This window comes from Microtus pennsylvanicus, chromosome 15 (assembly GCF_037038515.1).
Source record: "Microtus pennsylvanicus isolate mMicPen1 chromosome 15, mMicPen1.hap1, whole genome shotgun sequence".
Lineage (NCBI taxonomy): Eukaryota > Metazoa > Chordata > Mammalia > Rodentia > Cricetidae > Microtus > Microtus pennsylvanicus.
In genome coordinates, this window is record NC_134593.1 from 12,744,608 (window position 1) to 12,769,695 (window position 25,088).

The window sequence follows — 25,088 nt, forward strand, 5'->3', positions numbered from 1 at the left end:
GGCAATGGTGACATTAATACCCAGCTGCTGCCAAGGATCAGGTCTGGGTCCATGTTCCTACCACACCTAGGGTCATGTTGCCACCAAAGGTTACATGGAAATCTGGGGTTGGGACCACAACCTGGGGCCTTGTTGGTGTCCAGGTGTTGTGCCACCACCAGAACCATCCTGATCTGAGTGGCCTGTGCTTCTACCCAGAGCCAGGATGTCGTCCAGACCCAAGCTGCTGCTATGGCCTTGTCTGGCTTTGTGGTCCTGTTGCAGGTGCGGTCTGTATTGATGGAGCCATAGGAACCACGATTCCATCAGAGGGCCATGATGAGCCAGCCCTGTCCTTCACTAGCCTGGCCATGCCCCACTAAACGCTGCCCCAAGAAAGCTTACCTGGAGCTTCATGAGAGAGCTGGCCCCTTCACTCAAGAGAGATGGCCCATCCCTCACCACAGGCAGTGAAGAACTGACCCTGATGGCATGGGCATAGGGGAGATGATTCTATCTCTCCCCTGAGAGGGGCGGCCCCAGGGGCCTGGACCAGCTCAACTACCACCCAGACCCACAGCCAGTTATAGCATTGGCCCACCCTAACATTTACCCCATCTAGGACCTGCTGGAGCTTGTGAAGAGACTGGTCCTGGGTAGTGATAACCACAGGGTCTCCATGACTCGGGACAGCTATGGGAGATCTGAGAAGAATTTCCGTGAGGATCCAGTGAGGACTGTGTACCAGACACCAGAGGCCTTGAACCACCAGTGACTTATTGCAATGTACTTACTTAGTAAAGCTGATTGGACAAAAGGGTGCTGGGTGACACACTTCGGCTCCCACTGCCACCAGGACAGATGAGGAGATGTTGGAGAGGTTGGAATGATGTGGAGAAGCTAAGGGGTTTGTTGTTGCTGTTATTGTTTTGTTTCTGTTTCTTGTCTTTTCTTGTTTGTGTTTATTGATTTGCTTGCTTGCTTTGGTTTGCTTTGACTTCTTTTTAAATTTTCATTTGGGGGCTATTGAAGGGGGAGGAGATATGGAGAGACTGAAAGGTAAACAGCATTGGGGTGCAAGATGTGAAATTCCCAAAGTTTCAATAAAGAAATTATGTTGAAAAGAAAAAACAATAATGCACAAATCTCGTGCCTCATTGTTCTGAAGAACATGCTTCCCTCCTGTTATTACCTACCTAACTCCATGTCATTCTCTGTGCCTCTGGGGGCAAATTAAGACTGGAGGCCTTTGGGGGCATATTAAGACTGTCTCATGACTCTTGGCAAAGTAATACTGTTAGACACAAGCGTCAGTACAAGTAACATTCTTTCAACATTTATATTATAAATACAGAAATAACAGAAGAATAGGGAACTAACCCAGTCTTAGCCTGGCCTCTAATTCTCATTGTGCTTTCTCTCCCATTCCGTTCTCTGTGTTTCTGAGCACACTGAACTGAAAGGTCTTCACTCACTCTGCTTCAAAATGAAATAATCAACAGCTTACCTTTGTCTGCTCCCTCCACATGAGCTAAAGGATTGGCCCTGTTTCAAAGCATTGACTGAACACCTGCTTCAGGCAAAGACTGTAGGCTAGAAAGAAATAGTTCCTAATCTTCTTGGAGACGCTAAAATGTTCAAGCAAGGGAGGAGCCAGTTCTTTTGTTGCAGATTATGTGAGGGTCAACTATTAACTTTAAATTTCTAAGGTTCCATTTCCCCTTATAAAACTGACACAGTCATACTACTTTGCTCATATGGATCGCATGTGTTAAATATTGACTACACTTAGTAGTTAAAATAATATTTTCTTTTTTTGCCATATAAATGTTTATTGAGGGACAGGAAACGGGACAAGACCAGTCCTTGGCAGCCTCTTTCCTCAAGGTGCCAGTGCTTTACTCGGCTTCTCCGCTCCCTTGGTGTAGGTGTGCATCCCACCCCCTTCATAAACTTGAACACCCACTTGACCTTGGAATCCCTGAGCACACGTCTGGAACCAGACAGCTGTGCCTCAGCCTGCTGACTTTCTTATCACCCCTTGGCCTTAGGCCCTGGGGCAGCACAGAGCAATGGCTGCTGTTCTTTGATGGCAGCAGAGGCAGGAAGGGTCTAAAAATAATAATTCCACCATTAATAAAACAATGATGATCTCAAATTGGTCAAAATTTTCTGAATAAAATTTTCCTAAACTGATCAACATGTTTCAGATCTAATTGTGGAATTCTCTGTTCCTCAAATTGATAAAAGGAAATCAAATAATCTCCTGCTCTCAGAAATTGCTGGTGATATGTCTTCTAAGAAAGTCGTGCATAAAAATGGAAATTATCTTTATGCTGGCTAAGGCCAGTACAATTTCATACAGTATCTCTTTTGCATTTTGTTCATTTTGGTGATGATGTTTGTTGGTTTGGTTTAAGTTTTTTCTTTTGTTTTAGAATGCTGCGGGTTGAACTCCAGCTTTGTGTGTGCTGAGAAAATGCTCTCCCACTGAAGTACAACTTCAGCTTGAATAGTTTCTGTTTAAAAATAAAACAATGTTGCTACATTGAGAAGATGTCACATTCAGGTTAAGTGCTGTCCCCACATGCCTGACGGCTTGACCAGCATCATCCTGATAAGAAGTCAAGGAGGCAGAGACAGTATGCTATTTGGGGCATATAAAGAGAAAATGAAAGAAAACAAATTGAAAAGTGTCATGAAAAAATATTCAAATAAATATCAAAGTAGATCCATCCATTTGCCTGCAAATTTCAATATGCCATAGAAAGCATCATATTGAGTGAAGTAACCCAGATCCAGAAAGTCAAATATCATATGTACTCCTAAGCGCTTTTACACAAGCAAAGAAAACCAGCCGACAATTCCCAATCCCAGAGAACCTAGACAACAATGGGGACCCTAAGAGAGACATACATGCATCTAATCTACAGGGAAGTAGAAAAAGACAAGATCTCCTGAGTAAAGTGGAAAATGTATAGTTCAATAAAATCAATAAAAAAGTTTTAAAAAATCAAAGTAGATAAGTTGGGAGGGTCACATGGTAGGGGCAATGGGGAAGGTGAGGGGGAGAATAGAAAGTATATGGTGATGTGTGATTTCCCTCTGTGTGCTGTGATTACCATCAATGAATAAAGAAACTGCTTCGGACCTATAGCAGGGCAGAACTTAGGTAGGCAGGGAAGATGGAACTGAATGCTGGGAGAAAAGAGGCAGAGTCACAGAGAAGCCATGGAGCCCCGCCAGAGACAGACACCAGTTGGAATCTTGCTGGTAAGCCACAGAAACGTGGCAATACACAGATTACTAGAAATGGGTTAAATTAGGATGTAAGAGTTAGCCACTAAGAAGTTAGAACTAATGGGCCAAGCAATGTTTTAAATAATAATATAGTTTCTGTGTGGTTATTTTGGTCCTGGGCAGCCGGATGAACAGTGGTCTCCTCCTACAATACACAATCATATGTCAGTGCAAACATGGATGAAATTCTGAATAATAATGCAATTGGAAGAAAAAAGACAAAAAGGATCTTGGCCCGACTGCTACTGTTTCATGGGACTGAAATGTAACTATATGTTCAATAGAAGGATAAATACACTATAAAACTAGCCTTTGTGGGATCAGTGTTGTGAAGTGGCCAAGTGATCTACAGGCTCAATTCAATCCTCCACAAAGTTCCAATAATGTTCTTCACATCAGTAGGAAAAATAATTCTAAAATTCATATGGAAGCACAAAAGACACCAAACGGCAGAAAGCAATCCCAAGAATGAAGATCTAAGCTGGAGTTGCCGTCATATCCGATGTTAAATTATACTAGAGCCACAGTTAGAGCAGAACACTGGCATAAAACATACTCATAGATCAATGTGATAGAGCAGAATCCACAGGGAAATGTAACTACAGCCATCCGAGTTTTTACAAAGGTATCAAAAATAAGTGTTGGAGGAAAAAACACAGCTAGAAAAATTGGATATCCACATGGAGAATGAAGATAGATTCTCCCCGCTCTGTACCTAAATCAATTTGAAATGAATTAAAAACAAACTTTTATGTGAAGCCTGAAACATTCAAACTACTCAAGGAAAAGTTTTCAAGACATGGACATAGGTGGTGAATGTCTGCAGAGGGCTCCGACTGATCAATAAGCAACAAGAATTGATGCAGGGAATTGCATAGAATTTAAAAGTATTTGTGTGATAACAAAAACAAAAATCATGAAATTTGCAAGAAACCTCTTTTTACATCAGAAGGAGACTTTTGCAGAATCACTCAACTAGTTAAAATACAGAGGATTACTGATCGTGGGGTGCCCACCTACAATATAATGTCTGCTCCCAAGACTCAGGGAACACTGCTGGAGTGGGATGGAATAGTATAAGAGCCAGAGGATGAGGGAGTTGCCATGAGAGTGGCCTTCGGGCTGTGCCAGGGAATCTCCACCCATGAACTCTAAACAACAGGGCTGCCTAAACAAGACCAACAGCAGCTGACATCCCAATGTGGATGGGGGAAATCTCCCAAGACTCCATGCCCAGATGAACTACAGGCGATTAATAAGTACTGAGAGACAAAGAATTAGTCTTTCTCACGGCTGAGCCCCTTTATTGATTAGCAAATACCAACTAGTCTGCCTAGAAACGATATACATGCACACAGCACTAAATGGACTCAGTAAATAGCACTTATGCAATGATTCATTGATATGCACATGCAACAACAGCGTTAAAGAAAAGAAGGCCATGAAATTGAGGGAGGAGTCAGATGTGGCACGGGTAGGAAGAAGGAAAGGCAGGAGAGAAATGATGTAGTTATATTTTAATTAATCAAAAAATGAAGTTCAGAGATAAATAAAAAATTAAAGTTCAGAGATAAATAAAAATTTAATGTTTGGAGAATGAAAAAAACATTTTTGCCACCTATTCATCTGACAGACACTTAACATCTAAAATAGATAAAGAGCTCAAAAAGCTAAAATAGTACATTCATTAAGTGGGTAAATGGATTGAACAGAGAGTTCACATAAGAAAATGACATGTGTATCTCCATTGTAAGGTACTTACTTAAGTATATGAGATCCTGAGATCTTGTGCTTGATTCTCAAAACAGAAAAAAAAAAAGGAAGGACTCAAAGAAGGAGAAATGACTGAGATGACACATCAATGTCATTCTCTAGAATAAAGTCCCTATGAGTTTCCATTCTATAGAAATGAGGTTTTAATAACATTTGTGGTTTCATCTGTTCCTCTGGAGAACTCAGAATGGCCACACCGCTGTGTTTAAAGTCAGAGGCAACCTCCTTCACTGGCCCTGTCAAACTGTTTCCTTCTGCTTTGGTTTCTGCTTTTCATGTTATGGGAGTTTTACATTTCTATTGATGCTGGGACAGTCATATGTACTTAACGTGTTATAAATCCAGGAAAGATGCTGTCTGTTCCCACTGTATGCTCAATCAAACCTGGTCCCCAGACGCTGCCTTTTTATCTCTAGAAAATGAGGTTTCTTCAGGGAAGTGTGGGCTTGTTGTTTTTCTGTGAAACTGGATGCGCACCTTTCCCATTCATAATGGAAGACCTGAAAGTCTAGCTCTACTTTCAACTACAACATGGTTCATCATAGTTCATGAGTTTTTAATGAAAACCAATGCCCAGCTCTTGACCTTTATTTTCTGAGTTAGCAATTGCCCTGATCAGCAAAGCTGTCAAAGGAGCCAGGTTTCTGTGGGCTTTCCACTCCGTGTGCCTGCACGATCTGATTCTTTGGCCAGTGAAGCCAGCCCCACCCCAATTCTCCAAGCATCTTACATATCCACATGCCCTTGTCACAGAGAAAAATAATTTTCTAAATGCATTCTAATCAGCTAGAATCCCACCGCCTGCTGTGACTTCTCAGAGATATAATGTAAATTGTGTGGGGGCTGTTTCTGCTCTCGTTTATGCCTGTGTAGTTCTTCCACATATCCCAGGTATGTTCATTAAAAGAGAGAAAAATATGATTAGTCAAAGATACTGAAAACAGAGACAGAATCTAGTGTCTAGCCATAAGGGGGCAGTGTCTTCATTTGTAACTACTTTCTAGGTTAGCTCTAACCTCAGGGAAGCATCCAAAGAGCCAATGAGCAATCAGGTTAGCTAATACACAGAACAGGCTGTTTATGCCACAATGGCAATTAAATCTTGTTACTCTGAGCCTAGGTGAGTTTCTTGAAACAGGAAACCCATTTAGAAAAGAATTGCTTGCTGCAGAGATGCTCCCTGAGCGTCTATTAGCAATCCTCTGGATGCAGCTAACAGGTAAGTCTTCTGGGCTTCTTCTCCCTCCACAGGGAATTCTGAAGCGGAAGTAACTCTATGGGGGATGGGGTGAGGTTTTATCCAACTCTAGAAATGACATCAGAGGAAAGCTAAAAGAGGAGAAAGGGAAGGAAGTGTATGGGTGCAGAGCTGGGGACTTCTGGGATACAGCATTCCCCATGAGTCTGAGAAAGGAGGGAAGGCAGTGTATAGGTGCAGAGCTGGGGACTTCTGGGATACAGCATTCCCCATGAGTCTGAGAAAGGTGGTCTGAAGCCAACTGAACTGCTTTCTTTGTCTTTCCATCTAGTGGTGAACGGCCAAGTTCTGAGTCAGAGTGCGCAGTATGTATCCATCCCAGAAGGAAAGGATGTCTCCATGAGCTGCAACTCCTCAAGTGCACTTAACAACGTTCTGTGGTACAAGCAGGACCCTAAAGAAGGCCTGGTCCTCTTAGTGGCCTTGTATAAGAGTGGTGAGGTGGTCAGAAGTGGCAAAGTGACTGCTGAGTTTGGTGGAACAAGAAAGGACAGTGTCCTGACTCTCTCAGTCTCGGAACCTGCAGACTCAAGTACCTACTTCTGTGCAGGAGAGCACAGTGCTCCCCAGGCACCCAGAGCCTGAATCAAATCTGCAGCTGCAACTCCAATCACAACACTGCCTCTAGCTCCTGCTCCTTTGGTATGAAATGTGATGACGTATGTACCTGCTGTTCTGGTGCTAGAAATTCTCATTTACTCAACTGTCTGCCCTCAAAAGATATGTCCTCAGACAAGTGAGCCACCCTTATTGGCTCATTCCTGTATAGGATAAATTTGTTTACTTATTTTTGTCAAAATACAAGGAGAATTGACAAATGCATAGTTAGAGTACATGATGTTAACATATCTCTTTTAAAAATAAATAGGTATAACCGGGGTAGAAATAAGAGCAGAAACACATTTATTTTTTGTTGTTAAATAGATGTCAAGACCATGAACGAGAGAAGAGCCTTTTCAGTAATGTCTGTTGGGACAACCAAAAAGCCACATAAAGAAGCTTAGCATTAGATCTCTTCACCACATAAGTACAAAACTTAACTCAAGGAGATCAAAATTTTACTATAAAAGCTAAAACTGTATAAGCTTAGAATAAGCTATAGTTACAAATGTTGATGACGTCTTACCCGTGTCGCCAAAATGAAAGCAACCAAAGGAAACACGGTTAAAGAGGCGTTACCAAACATAGTAATTCTGAGGGATCAAAGTCCATAAATTTCCACGACGGAAGATGAAGAGAATCTCCAAGTGCGAGTGGCCATGTCAGAGGAGTAGCAGGTGGCTATTGACTTCAGGAAGCCGGCCCAGCAGGAAGCAAAGCTGTGAAGGGTGAATCTCGGATAGGCAAGAACCCAAGAGCCTCTGCCTCAGAATGTCTCTTGCTACCTCTGTGTCTTTGCACTTTTGCAGCTGCCATTTTTCTGATATGTGGCATAGTTGAATGGATGTGGGGAGATCTCCACTGATCTTAATGTAATGTGATTCTCTCTTGAAAATATCCCATTCTATTGGGCACCTTTACCTGTAGATTATTATAAAGATAGTTTCCTCTTAAACTGTACTGTTTAAAGTTTTGCCCCTGCCCCACCCCTGATAAAGTAGGGACTGCAGAAGACAGAAAATAAGAACAAGAAAATATCACACACTAGTTTCTCTTGAGAAGCCATATAAACTGTGGCTTTTGTTAATGATTAAGAAAAACAATTGTGTTCCAAAGCTAGGCTAACTCAAGTTCTTTCATCTCAATATTGGGAGATGTGTTCACAGGTTTTGGTGTGTATCATAGCTGAAACAAAGCTTTCAAAATGACTTAAGGTTAGATTAAGATGTTTTTGTTAATAACTTTGAGGTGGAAAACCCAAGGATATAATCTGAAGTTTTATAAAGGCACATAGTTGAGTGAGGGACTCGTTGAGGTCAAGGAACAAGAACAGAGCAGCCCAGTTATTATTAGCTGATGTGCCGTTCTTACTAGGATTGGTTGGTGATCAAAGATGATGATTCATTCCTTGTACCCATTTCTGTCCTCAGCCTCCTGATATAAAAAGTTGTTGATGAGTGGGTATATACCCTGGGGATTTACAGTAGAGCTGATTGTTTTTCATATATAAAAGTTTACATTTGAGATTCTTTTAAGGTTCCTTATAAGATTGCCTTTTGAGATAAGTAGTAAGGTGATTGATCCTTTCTTTGTAACCACAAAAATGCAGTCTGCCAGTAAAAGAACTGGCTGAGAAAAATACCTTGCTTGCTTACACTCTGTTAATCTATAATAAGTTGCTTGAATATGAATATATTGTTCTTGGAACAATTTGCTTTTCACTTGTAGTACATAAAATGTTTAACCATGTAAGGGATTTGGAAAACATACTGTTTTTTACTTGTATTCATTGCAATCATTCACTTAAAAATAGAATGCCACCACACTGTAATTTTTACATTGCTTGAAAGATTCTACTGGGGTAGATAAGCTGTACGGGTAAAAAAGACCTGAGAGAAGGAAAACACCAGGAAAGATGCAGAAGAAAAGTTAGAAGGAAAACAGGGATAGAGAAGGGATACATTTAGAAAGAGGTAAGAAAAGAAATAAGAAACAGTGTGTGTGTGTGTGTGTGTGTGTCTTTTCTTTTCTTTTTTTCTAGCCCCAGAGAGTTGTTTAGCCCCCATCTTGTTCCCAGAGAATTAAGTTTTACTCTCTCAGCTAGAAAAGTTCAGTTGAGTGATAGCCCACCAGCTCTGTAGGTTCCCTTCAAACCCTGAGCTGCTGGAGGCTGGTCCTCATGGCAGCGATAGTTGTAGACAATAATTACCTGCTATATCAGAAAACCACTATGTTCCTCGCCTCACCCGTCTTCCCTTTCTAGTTTCCAGTGACCGCTATTGCTCCCTGATCTTCAGCTGGCTTTGTGGTACCCACACAGGACTGAGAAGGTGATGATTGTCTTCGTGTATCTGGATCCTCTCACTTTGTGGTATCCACACGGGACTGAGAAGGTGATGATTGTCTTCGTGTATCTGGATCCTCTCACTTTGTGGTACCCACACAGGACTGAGAAGGTGATGATTGTCTTTGTGTATCTGGATCCTCTCACTTTGTGGTATCCACACGGGACTGAGAAGGTGATGATTGTCTTCGTGTATCTGGATCCTCTCACTTAACACAATGATCTTCCATTCCATCTGTGTAGCTGCAAGTGACAGAATTTTACTCCTTTGTGGCTTTATAATATTCTCTGTGTATACATGGTACATTTTCCTTGTCCATTCATCCACTGGCAACTTGGCTGATTCCATACCCTGGCTATTGTGAACAATATTGCAATAAAAATGTCTGCAGGCATCTCATTGGTACACTCATTCCCCTTCCTGTAGATATGGAGTCGTGGGACTTCTGCAGTACGTGTTGATTCTATTTTAGCTGTATTTAGGTATCTGCAAAGTATTTTCCACTGTGGCTACAGTTACCTGAGTCTCCATTAATGGTGTGTGAAAAGGCCCACTTCCTTACATTCTCATCACCACTTAAAAAAAAAATGCAGGTATATAAATAAGGAAAAGGTGATGTCTCGGCATGCTTTGTTTATTATATTCCTTTTAGATGGAGTCTGCTCATGTGCCTAGGCTGACTTTGAAGTCCTGTACTAAAGCAATATTCTTGGCATAGCCTTTGAGTAACTGGGATGCAAGCATTTCCCACCAGACCCAGCGTCGTAGTGATTCTTATTTGCATTCCTTGATTTTTGGTGAGAACAAGCATGTGGGGGTTGTAGCAACACACGTGGGTGCATGTTCAAGCACATGGAGACCAAAGGCTCCTCTCAGGTGTCTTCCTATAATTCTTTCCTTCTTATTCCTTGAGGCCAAGTTCTCAATGAACCTTTTTTTTGTTTTTGTTTTTGTTTTGTTTTGTTTTTCGAGACAGGGTTTCTCTGTAGCTTTGGAGCCTGTCCTGGAACTAGCTCCTGTAGACAAGGCTGGCCTCAAACTCACAAAGATCTGCCTGCCTCTGCCTCCCGAGTGCTGGGAGTAAAGGTATGCACCACCACCGCCCGGCTCTCACTGAACTTTTAACTCATGGATTATTTAGACTGGCTGGTCAGCAACCCCCAGGGAGCTAATGTTTCCCACTTCCCAGTGCTAAGATTCCAGGAATATGCAAAAAAAAAAAAATCAATGCAATTCCCAAAAAATCCCTACATATTTTCCCCCTTCATAGAATTTTTAAAAGATCCTGAAGTTTATACAGAACTATAAATGACTCCAGATAGTCAAAATAACCATACGGGGGCTGTGGAGATGCCATGGAGAGGGCTGTGGAGAGATGGCCATACCTTCATTACTTAGATAGTTTAAATCTCATATTTTTTCATCCTAAGTTCTAGGGACTGAATCTGTACCTTATGTTATATTGAACACACCTTGTCCAAAGTGTGTTCTCCTCAGCGAGCAGTACTGGGAGCAGAGGAGTCAAGAAAACTGCTCAATAATACAAGACAAAAATATAAAGAGAACAGACATCTAAACCAACAAATGCAAAAATCACAAAATTAAAACACAAGAAAAACTAAAAATCAAGGCAATGCAACTCTTCTAAAAGATCATACTTCCTTAATTACTGAATTCAAAGAAAGTGAAGTAGGCAAAATGCTGATGCTATCAACATTTTACTAGCAAATAAAAATGATAAATGACCACAAAACTACTACAGACAAAGCAGATGAACTCAATCAAGGACTGCAAAGGGACAGAGCAGCAGAGAAAAGGCCATCGAATTGCATGAAAAGTCAGCAGCCACATGAAAGAAGACCTCATAAGACTGCTAGATGAGCAAAAGAGAACTAGGGAGAAATCAGTCATGTCACACACACACACACACACACACACACACACACACACACTCAAAACCTAAAACAAAGAAAAACAGAAAACTCCTGATTCTAATCAGTTCTTTGTCAAGTTTTTATGGCTGTGTGCGACAAAAATCACTTTAATAAATAAAGGTTAGTTTTTTTTGTTTTTTTTTTATTTTATTATTTTTTATTGGAAAAAAAATGTTCATACAGTATATTTTGATAATTTTTCCCTTCCCCAAACTCTTCCCAGATCCCTCCCACCTCCCTACCCACCCAACTTTATATTCTTTCTCTCTCTTTCTTTCAAAAAAAAAAAAACAACCAAGAAACACAAAAATGTAAATCAAAACAATCAAGCAAGAGACCAATAAGACAAAAAAATGCCAAAATTAAGTAAAATGAAATTTAAAAGTCCACAAAAATACCATTGAGTTTGTTTCATGTTCAAGCCAGATGGAGTCCCACTGAGAAGAGGTGGACAGCAGCTCCTACCCTTAACAAAGACGCTATCTGCAATTAATACCTTCTGGGTAAAGAGAATTTTCGGCAGCACAGTGTCCCTGAGCATATAAGACACAGAAAAGGTTAGTTTTTTAAAGGCTTACATTCCCAGCTTATATATATAGTTCATTATGCAAGGAAGTCAGTCGCTTGAAGAAGCCAGACACATTCACAGTCAGCAGCAGAGAGTCAACTTCCCAGATCACTTTCTCTTCTTTCATCCAGCCCAGGATCCAAGCTAGTAACAGAATGAACAATCCCCAACATAACATAGGCTCTTTATGTCAAACATAGAGTCAACAACATACTAAAATAGAGAAAAAACACACCAAAATGTCCACTCTCTTTACTATTATTCAATATAGTGCTTAGAGTTTTAGATAAAACAATAAACTAAAATAAAGACTAAAAAGGAATATGAATGGTAAAGTAGGTAAAAATAATTTTTAAAAATCACTATTTTCAGCCCATGTTGTCTCATACTTGGAAGACCCCAAAGGTTCCACAAGAAAACTTCTAGCTCTGATAAATATATTCAGCAAAGTATTAGTATACAGCATCAACGCAGAAGAATCTGTAGACCTGGGAAGATAGCTCAGTTGGTACAGTGTTTGTTTTGCATCCATGAGGATCACACTTTTAAAAAAAAGGAAAAGTCAGGAGGTTCCATGGGGTTCACTGACCACCCATACAACCCTACTCGCTGAGTTCCAGGCCAGTGAGAGACACTGTTTCAAAAAACTAAAGATGGATGGCATCTGAAGAACTCTGAAGCTGTCTTTTGATATGCAAACACACGTACACACACACACACACACACACACACACACACTTGCACATACAAGTTCACTCACACAAATAAGTATACTCATGCATACTCCAAAAAATTCAGTAGCTTTACTCTTTACCAATAATGATATCTTGATAAAGAAATTGGGAAAACAATTCCTTTCAGAACAGCTTCAGAAAATAAATACAAAGAAAACGTATCATGAAAGTGAGAGACGTTTACAACGAAAATTTTAAAATAGCAAATGTGCTAGTTCACTTTAGCTGTCAACTTGGCACAGCCTAAGGGTGGAGTCTCAATTGAAGAATTCCAAATTATATTAGCTTGTAGGTGGTGTCTTTGGGGTATTATCTTCATTACTAACTAATGCTGAAGGGCCCAGACCACTGTGGGCGGTAGCACTCCCTGTGTAGGTAGTCCTGGGCTATATAAGAAAGCTAGCTAAGCATAAGACTGAGTGATCCATTATACTGGGAAATCCTCTATGACCTCTGCTTCAAATTCCTGACTGAGTTCCTGTCCTAACCTTCCTCATTGAGGAACTGTGACCTGGGATTGTAAACCTTTTGTACCCTGAGTTGGTTCTGGTCAGAGTTTTGGTTTGTTTGTTTGCATTGTTTCACTTTATCATGGCAACAGAAATGAAACTATATCACTGAAGAATATGATATAACAAGACACCAGAATATGAAAAGTTCTTCCAAGTTTATAAGTTCAAATGATCAACGTGAAATGGTGATATTTCCAGACGCAGCCTCATATTAAAAGATAATCCCCACCAAAGTTTCAATTATTTTCATTGTAAAAGTATCAAAGGTAGTGTCTGGAGAGATGGCTCAGTCAATAAAAGGCTTCCCACACAATGCTTGCTTGTCAGCCACACTAGTCTAATTGGTGATCACCTGACTAATGAGAGACCCTGCCTCAAAGGAGGTGGATACAATGCTGATTAGTTTTTTGTCAACTTGGCCTAAGCTGCTGTCATTTGGGAAGAGAAATGGAGGCATTTTCTCAATTGAGCTCCTGTCTTCCCAAATGACTGTAGCTCATGGCAAGTCAACAAAAAGACGAAGCATCATAGTTTTTAAGTTTTAGATACATGTTCCATTTAGAATAACCACAAAGATTAGGGAGTTAGTGAAGAGCCTTGCAAGAGCAAGTGATCTTCCAAAGAAGGGGAAATAGAATACAGTGCTATAAATGGATAAAAGGGAAACTAGAATAAGAGGATTAAATAGGGGGAGATATAGGAGAGCAGGCTAAAAGAAAGAATATGACAACCCATGCTATAGAAGCTTCCATACGTGTGTGTATTATAAAGGGAAATTTATATGTGTGTGTGTGTAATTAAAATAAACTTACCATACAATGAATGGGAGAGAGAATGTCCCAACTAGACATCTTATGCTACTAAATAAAATTCCCAGTATACCGGGAATTGGATACATTTTTTGAGTCATTGGCCAAAGGGGTCCCACAGACGATCCCTGTAAATAGAGACTGTAAGTTGGTTTCCTGGCTACCCAGACCTGAATTATTATACAAAAACACAAAAACCATATTAATTATAATACTGTTTTGCCAACAGTTTAGTCACATACCTGGCTAACTCTTATGTCCTAAATTAACCCATTTCTATTCATCTGTGTCTTACCATAAGGTGGTGGCTTACAGGAAGGTGGTGGCTTACAGGTAAGGTTCTGGTATTTCTCTCCTTCAACGGTTACATGGTGTCTGCCTGACTCCATGGCTTCTTTCTCCCTACATTCAATTTAGTTTTCTCCATTCATCTCTAGCTCTATTCTGCCCTGCCATAGGCCAAAACAGCTTTTTTTATTAACCACTGATAACAAAACATATTTATAGCATGTAAAGAGGAATCCCATATTATCTCCCCTTTTCTGTCTAATAAAAAGAAAGATTTTAACTTTAACATAGTAAAATTACATATAACAGAACAGATATCAAACAAGAATTACAGTTGCAGTAGTTCTTTATTAGTCTAAAGTTTCATGTCTAATTTATGTTTTATTATAACCAAGGAAAACTGTAAACTGTCTATCTTCAACTCCATCAAAGACCCCAGTAGGATATAATGTTACCTAAATAAACAGGAAGTGCATTGTAAGCAACTTCCAAAGTTCTAGAAATGACAGAGACATCTCACTGCCTGGACAGTCACCCTAATGTCTTTTGTAACATTGGGGCATCCATATTTATCCTATAGGCCCATAATATCTGTTACACTTTTCCATAAAGCAGGAAATTTGAAAGACTGTTTAACCTATATTAGCAGTTTGTCAATTACTTTCTTCTGTGTCCTGCAAAATGTCTTTCACGAAGCAGAAACCATGAAGGACTGCCTCATGTTCTTTAGACAAGTTTATCAGTCATTTTTCTGTGGGTACTTCATGTCCAGTTCATACAGCATGCCATTAAGCAGTCCAGGAGCAGTTTCTTCCCCAAACGACTAGTAAATTCCATAAGGAGCTTCTTCGATGCCCACCATCCTCTTGAAGTAATTCATTCTGCCAGAATCAGACATGTCTCATTGTCAAGAAAAGTCTAAGTTCTTAAAAAAATTTAAATGCCATATTCTGTATTTCTTTGAAGTCTTCAAAGGTTATCTATCTAACTGAAATATATCTATATATATCTAGGAAACCTAACTAACATGACTACAAGTTTGACTGTTATAAATGACTATCTATTAATCCATATTTTTAATCATACATTACATTTTTAATGAGCTGAATAAATATAATACCTTAAATAAGAACAGAAATACATATACACAGTGTAACAAAATCAACTTTAAATTTGTATCAATAGTCCAAGATCCATCCTAATGCAAAGTATTAATCTTGATATCATACCCCCTTTATTTTTTTAGAAATTGACTGTGACCATTAATCACTTATAATAAATCCCCTTTACATGAAAACAAACAATTATAAGCAATCATTTTGGGAATTTGTGCAGAATTTTCACCAAACCGCTTCCTGCTATTTATTGGGTGAAGTGTATTTAAGGTTCATGGAGACATTTCAGAGGATCTTGTTCCATCAAACCACATTGCCTAGAAGGAATCCACAGGTTCTCATCTTCAGTGGAAACAAAAACAGAACCTCTTTTCCAAAGTAACTTATCCTTAGATGCAAATTTTGAAATTGAGATACCTTTAAAATATACATGTTGGTTTAGCTTAGTAGCTCCTAGAATCAAATGTTTCTTTGTAATCAAGAAATTCAAAGAAAAAACAATAACACATATAATACAGACTCTCTGTGTATATTCTATATTTATGGGGATTATTTTTCACTCTTTTTCTATTTAATATTTATTTTATTACCTTTATTCCTTTAATCTATGACTCTCTGTACTCTTTCTTCTCTCCCTCTTAGGCTCATGTACATTTACCCAACACTGTGTCCCATTCATATGTCATCTAAATCTGCCTTATTGTGTATCTGTAATCATTATCTGACCAGGAGTTTTTTGTTGCTTGAAATGCTAAGCAGGCATTGCTAGGATTAATATTGCAGCTTTTCCTGTTGGCTCCACTCAGTCCAACATGACAGAGGTATGTTGGCCACCTCTGCAAGCCATACTCATCACCCCAGCTTCAGGTACTCAACAGGTCTATGTTGCCTTTAAAGGAGAGATACCTTCATTTGCCACCAGCAAACAGAGTCTATCTGCAAAAATGTGGATACTGAGAAGCTGTATTTAGCTTCTGTTTTTGTGTGTCTATAAGCCCTCTTTAAAAAAATAGTATTTTTTGTGGATCCATGTCCCCCAGACAGTGGGCACCATTTTTAAATGGAGACTGTAAGTTGGTTTCACGGCCACCCAGACCCAAATAATCACACAAAAACTATATTAATTACAACACTGCTTGGTCAATAGCTTAGGTGTATACCTGGCTAACTCTTATATCTTAAATTAACCTATTTCTATTCATCTGTCTATCACCACAAGGCTCTGGATTACTGGTTAGTTTTCTGTGTCTCTCTCCTTCAGCAGCTACATGGCATCTGCATGACTCCACCTTCTTTCTCCCTGCATTTAGTTTAGTTTTACCCACCTAGCTCTATTCTGCCCTGCCATAGGACAAAACAGTTTCTTTGTTAAATAATGGTAATAAAACATATTCATAGCATACAGAGGGAAATCCCACATCAGATCCCCCCAAAAGCCACAGGCTATTGACAACACTATTGATTACCCACCAAAACATGATAGTAAGTCCCAGTTGTTTATGACATCACTTATTTATGTCATCAGCCATGGAGAAATCAAGCTGGTGCCCAACTATAAGCTTCACCCCTACTGATTAGCATCCATCTATGCCACTGTTGCACCAGGAGATCTTGTAGGCGGGTTACTATTGCAGTTACCAAAGTTCATAGCTGAGTGATATTGATGATTACTTGTTTCAACCTCTGCCAAAATAAATGTGAACAGGAACAAAGACTTAAGTGTAAATCCCCAAACTTTAAAAGTGTTGGAGGAGACGCAGGGAAACACTTTCTGAAAAGGACTCCAATAGCACAGGAAGTAACCCAGCAATCAGCAGATGGAATTACCTGACATTAAAAGACTATTACACAGCAAAGGAAGTCGCCAGGGTAAAGAGAGGTTGCAACATGATGAAGGTGTTTTGCCACCTATACTTCAGACCAAGGACTGATTTAGTGTCCAGATGCTTTTAAATCTTAAATACAAAATTCCAAAGCATCCAATCAATAAGTGAATTGGTGGACTTAATTGACAGTTCTCAAGAGAAGAAACACAAATAGCCAACCTGAATTCTATCCCTGGAACCCATTTGGTTGAAAGAACTTAACCCCTCAAAATTGTCCTTTAAATTCCACACACATCTGTAACACAGATACTCCACCATCACAAAAATAAATGCAATCAGAGTATTGTTAAAAAAATAAAACTTTCTTAATAATCAAAGAAATATAATTTAAAGTACTTCGGGATTCTACCACACCCCAGTCAGACTGGTGAACATCAAGCAAGCAAGCTACAGCAAAGGCTTGAGAGTGAAAGGGAGTAGGAATCTTAGACACTATTGGAGCGGGTGTAACTGGTTCAGCGACTGTGAAAATCATCAAGTTGACCTAGACCTACCATCTGATCTACCACTGTGAGGTGGAGGGGACACTAAGTATTCTACAGAGATATTTTCACTGCCATGCTTCTTGCCATACCGTTTTCAATGAATGAAATCAGCAGCTGCATAGACAAAATAAAAGTAGAACCTAAGGATTTTATTCAGTCATAAAAATGAAATAGAAGCAGACTTATAAGGAAAAATAACCATAACTTCTTTATTACTTTCATATCAGGAACCTACATTTGAATGTCTATTCAAGAGAGAGAGAGAGAGAGAGAGAGAGAGAGAGAGAGAGAGAGAGAGAATCTTGAGAGGGGCATGAAAGGGGAAGAAGAGATCTTGAAGGAGGAAGAAGGGCAAGAACGTAGTGAAATGTGTGTGACACAAAAGCAGAAATGGGGAAGGGAATGAATTAGAGGAGATCAGGAAGAGGGGATGGAGGAGGAGAGGGCAACTGAAACAGTCTAATGAAAGATCGATAAAATGCCAAAATAAAATACATTACTTTGTATACTAATTTTTTCAGTTGATGAGTCTGTTCCTTGACTATTTTTTATTACACTTTGGAGCATTTGAGCAATTCATGACTATCTATTGTAACTCATCTGGAACCTACATTGATTTCAATGAAAATTACTTCAGAATAACTAGTCTGCCCTTCAGCCAAAGAAACTATTTTTGTCTTTGCTTTATTGACCTTATGTGTATTGCAGCATCCAGCATGAAGCCTTGCTGTAGGTATCTGCTCAGTATATTTTTAATATGTTCAGTATATTATTAATAAACTTTCTAGGAGACTATTTCACAGCAGATCTTCTGGTATTCTGGCTTTTACAATCTTCCCACCTCCATTTCTACAATGTTCCCTGAGCCATAGATACAGGAGCTGCAATGTATCCATTGGGACTGGGATCCCCATGATCTGTTAATATCTGCTTTGTGTCCAGGTGTGATTCTCTATGGTCATCAATTGCTGTAAAGAGGAGCTTCTTTGATGGGGGGTGGGTGCTACATGTACCTTAATAGGTATTGTGCCGTACTGGTTACTGTCTGGGTAGGACTGTTTAGGTACGTCCCTTGGCAACTTGCATAGTATTTTCTGTTCCCATGAAGCTGAAATAATGGCAATATCAATGGATATATTAACAGGGCAGGTGGAAAATCCCACTGGATTCTGCTTCTGAATAAAGAGCTACAGGCAACTAATGACTTCTGGGGATAGAAGAATCAGCCTTTCCCAGGGATAAGCCCCTTGGTTGTTCAGTGCAGAGCGATCAGTCCTGAAACCACATACACACAAGCAAGAATAAGCTCGGCAGCCTGTATTTATATATTTGTGCATGCACATATATGTGTGTGTTTATATGAATACATGTGCAATTATTAAAGAAAAAGAAGCTGTTAACGAGAGTGGGGAAGTAAATGTGGCATTGCAAGGAGGGTACCTGAGAAGGGGTGGACGGAGGAAAGAGAGGGGAGAGTGATGCAAATCTACTTCAATTAAAAACATTTCTAAAAGATTTGAATTGCTTTTTAATTAAAAGAAAAAGGATTCAACAGAACTGAGCTGAGTGGAGCTGAACTGAATTTCACTAATCAAATTGAAATATGAATTCCTCATGTTTCAATAGGAAATAAGACGTAAGAAGCATGCATATTGCAACACACAGTACAGATAAGTTATCTAAAATTGGTGCAAAAATAAAACCTCAAGTTCTACATCAAGGTGATAGAATGCTAAAGTAAGTTCTCAGTAGTCAAGGAAGTGGCCTTATAAGAGTAGAGGTGTGTGCCACTTATATTGACTCATTTGGGATGCCCTGGTATTCAAATTATTACAAATCTATTATGTTATAAAATCATATGGTTAGAACATGTGTTTCAAAGAAAAGTGATGCAGATATTGGGGCCTTGTTTCTTAACACTGAATGAGTAATAGCTGGAGCAGGTGTTTGGGGGACTTCCTGACGTCACAAGAAAAGGGAAGTGATGTGAAGATTCAGTTGGTTCAGCTCTTATCACGTTCTAGGATCTGGTGGTGTCTCTAAGGTATCCAGTCTAGAGGACAAAGTCAACAGAACTACACACAGCTGGATATGCCTTCTGGATCACTGGGGAAGATATACGACAGAAAGTACCTTGCACACTCTGTCCAAGGCTCTCTGTTCCAGGAGTGACAGCTGTAAAAAGTGCCCTCTGATACAAATGTTGACTCTCACTGTGTTATTCCAAACGCAATTGCTACCATGACTATTTCACTGTCATATGAATCATTCCAATAAAAATGGACCTGGAAATTGTACTCTTCCTCTGCAGTTAAAATTCATGGATATCAATTGTCTGTTAAAAGCAACGGAAACGCTTTATAGAACAGGCTTAAGGGAAAAGACCATTGATCATCTCACAAAACAGACACAGGCAAGTCGCATGCAGAGGCTCCGTGACTACATCACATCGCATCAAAAGGCAAAGCTGAAGCTTTCTGTCACCAACACCTTGTCAGGGGAAGTATTCATTACTACACAATCACAAAATGCTGATGTGCCTATAAGCAGTGTGGGCAATTTCAGAAGACAGACGTGAAGGAATAAGCAGTAGTTTCACGTTTTCTCTTTTATCAGGGGAGTAAGTCCCTTTCAAAAGCACACAGAATGTTTATTTAAATGAATGCAATTTTATTTGATAGTTTTAAAATTATAAATAAGGAATATAAAGTAATTTTATAAATCTAATTTTAAAAAATCCATGAGAATGTCTCAGAAAACACCACACCGAGAGAGAAACTAGAAGCAATCAATGTGTGCATTCAGCAACTGTCAATGGCTAAATTATGACATAATTAACAGAGTATGTCTCTATGCAATAATATGACGATACATTTAAAATATATTATTCAAGCAAAAATTAAATGACAGAAAAATATATAATTCCATTTTCTTAAAAACTTAACATTTCCATAACCAAAGCTGTACATGTCAGCCATCTTGAAATAAAATCTTAGCTGCTCATTTAAATCATTACAGAAGGAAGTAGCCTTACTCATAAATAACTGCAAATATATCAACCCAAGCATGCTGGTGCACATCTTTAATCCCAGCATTCTAGACATGAAGGCAGGAAGATATTAAGTTTGAGGCCAACCTAGGTTACATAGCAAGACCCTGTGTCAAAAAAATTCTTGAAGATGGCTAGGTAAACACATGGGTTAAATGCACTAGGGTACCATGATCCTCAACAGTTGTGAGAATATCCTACTATCTGTGTAAATATGCAGCCAAAATCCCATCACACACACTATTACAGTTTATGATGCTTTAGATATTATTTAGAGAACAGGAAGAGAGATCGACTTTATTTTTATTGAGTTTGTTGACAAATTCATATATGTATAAAGTTCATTCTGAATATTGCAACACCCACCCTTCCTTTCTTCCTTCCACCTCCCATCCCTATAATTCAATCTCAAAAATTCATGTCTTTATTTTTAACTTCTCATAAGTGAGTTTATGAGACATGATGAAGATAAGTACTGTAATTTTAATGAAAATGCAATATAATTTATTATTCAGATACTAGCAAAAAAGCATTTTGGGTAAAGGCATTTTGGGGATAGGGCTTAGGCTGTGGTCATTTGTGCTTTTCCACTGGTCCCTTGGGAGAATCGCACATTTTCTTCAATACCTGTAGGGTCACTGAGGCCACTGAGTGACAGAATAAGGGTGGCTTGACAGAGTCTGTCCTTCAACTGAGGGAGAAGGTCAGAGTAAAACTGCAGTCACTGGCAATAAGAGCAAATAAAAATCTCCAGGTATTCTGTGCCAGCACACAAGATGGCAGTGTGCCATTTGCAGAGATTCCCACAGACGGTTTAGTGGGAAGGATTTGAATTTAAACTGGAGCCAAATGGCAATTCTTTTGTTAACTTAACTAAATAGCTATTTCTATGCATGTGTGCATGCAAATGTGTGTGTGTGTGTGTGTGTGTGTGTGTGTGTGTGTGTGTGTGTGTGTGTGTGTGTAAAGGAACATGGTGTTGATAACAGGGCAAGTAATCACATTTCACTGGAAAATAAACCCCAAACTCAAAGGATAGAGTGGCCACACAGATTTCACTAGTGATCTTTTGCCCTGAACTGGACTTATGAGTCAGGGATAACCAGGCAAACCTGAGAACTGATCATCAGAAGGTAGGAAGTCAGAACCCATTCTGCCTTGAGGAAGCCCTGTACTTCCAGTGGAGCATAGCCATGGTCTCAGTAAAGATGATCTGACACCACTTTCCTTGGTGTGCTAATCTTACTAAACAGGGTGAGCAGCGACGGTGAGGAAATACAGCATCTCTGGTTATGAACTGACATTTTGCAAAGCCTACATTGATACAAATAGCAAAATCCCACTTACTGATTACACATGGGAAAAATCTAGAAGGTTAAAAAACACCTTAGACAGAAAAAAACCCTATGCAGCACCCTGCACACAGCCACCTCCCAGTCTAGAGTCTCAACTGCCTCCTTCTGTGTTATGTAGGTATTTGAACTCCTCGTCATCTGCATCCTGTATTCGATTGGCACCATCAGACTCCAGAGTGTGCATATGAACCACACTTCTGTGCATTCTGCCCCATGGGGCAAATGAAACCCTCTCTCATCAGGCCTGGTCCTGAAGCTAGTATGTGCGTTGTCCCTACTGTTATAGATGTTTTATCATCCACCTGAACTAGACATATAAGTAGCAACAAGAAAGCCTGGAGCCAGCCAGAGGCCACAGACCCAGCCGGCCACAACATAGCACAGGCTAGGCAGAAGACAGACAGCCAGAGGCCACAGGCCCGGCCCACCACTGCACGGCAAGGAGGCCACAGGTTCAGTGAGCACTACTACAATAATCAAGTATGTGATGGAGGAGAAATAGAAGCAGGGAAGTTCAGTCGCTGTGAAGAGAGGTGGAACTGGAGATAAAACGGTGAGGAACACGCTGGTGTGGTGGCCTACACTGCCACCTGACCATGTGACGTCTGGGCCTGTGCTGCCATGGGGGCCATGTCTGGTTCTGTGACCTTACCTCATCCAGGGTTTGTGTTGAAGTTCATAACCCATGTTACCACCAAAGGCCAGGCAGATGCCTGTGGTCTGGACCACCACCTGAGACCATGTTAATGTCCAAGGGCCATGCTGAGCTGGTCCTACCCCTCACTGACACTGGGATAGCTGATCCAGCCTCTAACAGGAGAGCGCACAGTGGTAAGGATACAGAAGAGCTGGCCCTGGTGGCCTGGGTATAGGAGAACTAGTCCTGCCCCTCATCAGCTGCCACCACCCCTTGTGGGGTACTGATGGAAGAGTGGGCTCACCAACTCAGCTACTGCTGTGGGAGCACATCCTGCTCCTTCAGCCAATAGCCTTTAAGATACCAGCCCACTTGGGCATGATCTCTTATAGTTTAAAAAACAATGGGAACCATGGGCCTGCTCTCCTGCTTCCGGCTCCCGTTCCGGCTGCTGGACTCTGTTCCTGTTTTCACTCAGAGGACTGTTGTTTAGGACGGTGATCTGTAAATTTTCCCCTTAACTAAAAAACCCTTTTATTATCTATTCTTCTGAACTGGTATGGGCATCAAGCTACCACCCAGGACCACATCCAGGGCTTTGATTTGGCCCACCCCAACATCAACCCCATCTATGACTTGCTGAAACATGTGAAGGGGCAGTCGTTTGGAACCGTAGCCACAAGATCTCCATGACTGGGACAACAGCAGGATAACTGAGAGAAGTTTTGAAGAGGATCCAGTATCGATGGTGTAGCAGAAACCAGAGGCCTTGAAGCAGACCAACAACTCATCGCAACGAGCATTTGTGAGTAAAGCTGTTTGGGCAAAAGTGTAAACTATGTGACAGACCGGAGTTCCCACTGCCTCTAAGACAAAGGAGTAGGTGATGGAAAGGTAGGAAAGATGAAAGAATAAAGTGGGCTTTTTTTATTTTTATATTTTTTAATCTTCTTTTGTAGGGAGTTTATAAGGGTGGAGGGCAGACATGAAAGGTCTTGGAAATGAGTGGGACTGAGGTGCATGATGTGAAATTCCCAAAGAATCAATTTTTAAAAATTACAAAAAGAAAAAAAGAAAGCCTGAAACTTTGATTGCCAGACTTAGCAAACAACAAAGGGTAGAAACCAGTGGGCATCATTATTTCATTCAAGCAAAAGTCTTTCTCCTCCTCATTTGCCCAATTCTTACTTATACTCTTTGTTTCGATGGTGTTTCCTGTGTCAAGGGCTTCATTTGAAAGAGAGAAGACTTTCCTGAGCAGAGCACACACTAATTTGAACACTTAGTATCATAAGCAGCCTCCAAAAACAGAACCCATCCTGTGTAAGCCTTTCTGGTACTCACCATGTAGAAGTGTGGTGAGATTAAAACACAAAGCTAGAGAGGGAGCTCTTGTTGGCGAGTTTGTGCAGCAGACTGGGGTTCCCTTTGCTCTCTTGCCTCCTTCCCATTGTCACAAACACCAAACTGAACTTACATCTTACAGGATTAACTTACCACCAAAGTAACTTTGTTCTGAAACTCATGTTCATAACCTGTCAAAGGCAAATAAAGGAACACACAAGCCCAACCTATAGATTATAGATATCATCACTGCTAACTGTTGAGCCATTTACCTGTGTCCACTAGCAGGTAAACAATAAATCCAGACATACACAACACATTCAGACTACCTCAGATGAACAGTGAGTGCTTCTCAAGTAATGGAGAATTAGTTCAGCTCCTTCAGGCAATTCTCTAGTTAACTTGAGCTCCTCCCATTTCTGACCTGATAAGAACCAACCAGAAGCCATGTCCCAGGACCTTGACTAAGAGATGCTACCAGTCTGAAGAATCCACTGAATATTGTAAGATCTCAGATCTATCAGGACTTCAGAGGAAACAATGTGTAGACCATTTATCTTCACTTCATTTTTAGCACTGGCCCTCCCAGGTAACAGTTCTATCCAGCACCTGAGCTGTCCTTGTGGAAGAAGATCCTTATTGATGCTCTCTGTGTATGATGCTGTGTGTTTTATGTGGCAGGGCTTGGAAGGGCAGACTGGATCACATCCCAGGACACAGAGGTATCTGCAGAAGAAGGGAGGTCTGTGAGCTTGTGTTGTAGTTACAATGCCTTATCCACCTCCAATGTTGTCCTCTACTGGTTTCAACAGTATCCAAACAAGGCACCGGAATATATTCTCCACAGAGGGTGGGAAAACCACGAAAAGGGGGTTGCTGATTTTGCTTTAGAACGGTTCTATTCAAAGAGCACAGCCTATTCCATAGATTTGCAGATCAGAAATTTGATTCCTGTTGATACGGCCCTTTATTTCTGTGCACTTGCAAGCACAAAGATAGCATCTCACTAGGCAGCCACACAAAAACCTTAGGCAGAAGGCATGGTGCACAGAAGCATGTAAGTCTGTGCTTTCCTGTGGTTTTGGTTTTGGTCTTTCTGCAAAAGACATCATGGTAG

At 40.2% G+C, this 25,088-nt stretch overlaps 1 long non-coding RNA gene and 1 gene segment (V, D, J or C); both read left to right on the plus strand.

Annotated features, from left to right (window-relative positions):
- The window catches only part of LOC142836109 (T-cell receptor alpha chain constant-like), a 417,115-nt gene that overhangs the window by 95,298 nt on the left and 296,729 nt on the right, over positions 1–25,088 (plus strand).
- LOC142836111 (uncharacterized) lies at positions 6,150–9,643 on the plus strand. The gene is made up of 3 exons (XR_012907994.1): positions 6,150–6,271; positions 6,582–6,952; positions 9,174–9,643. It is a non-coding gene; the product is annotated as an uncharacterized LOC142836111 (long non-coding RNA).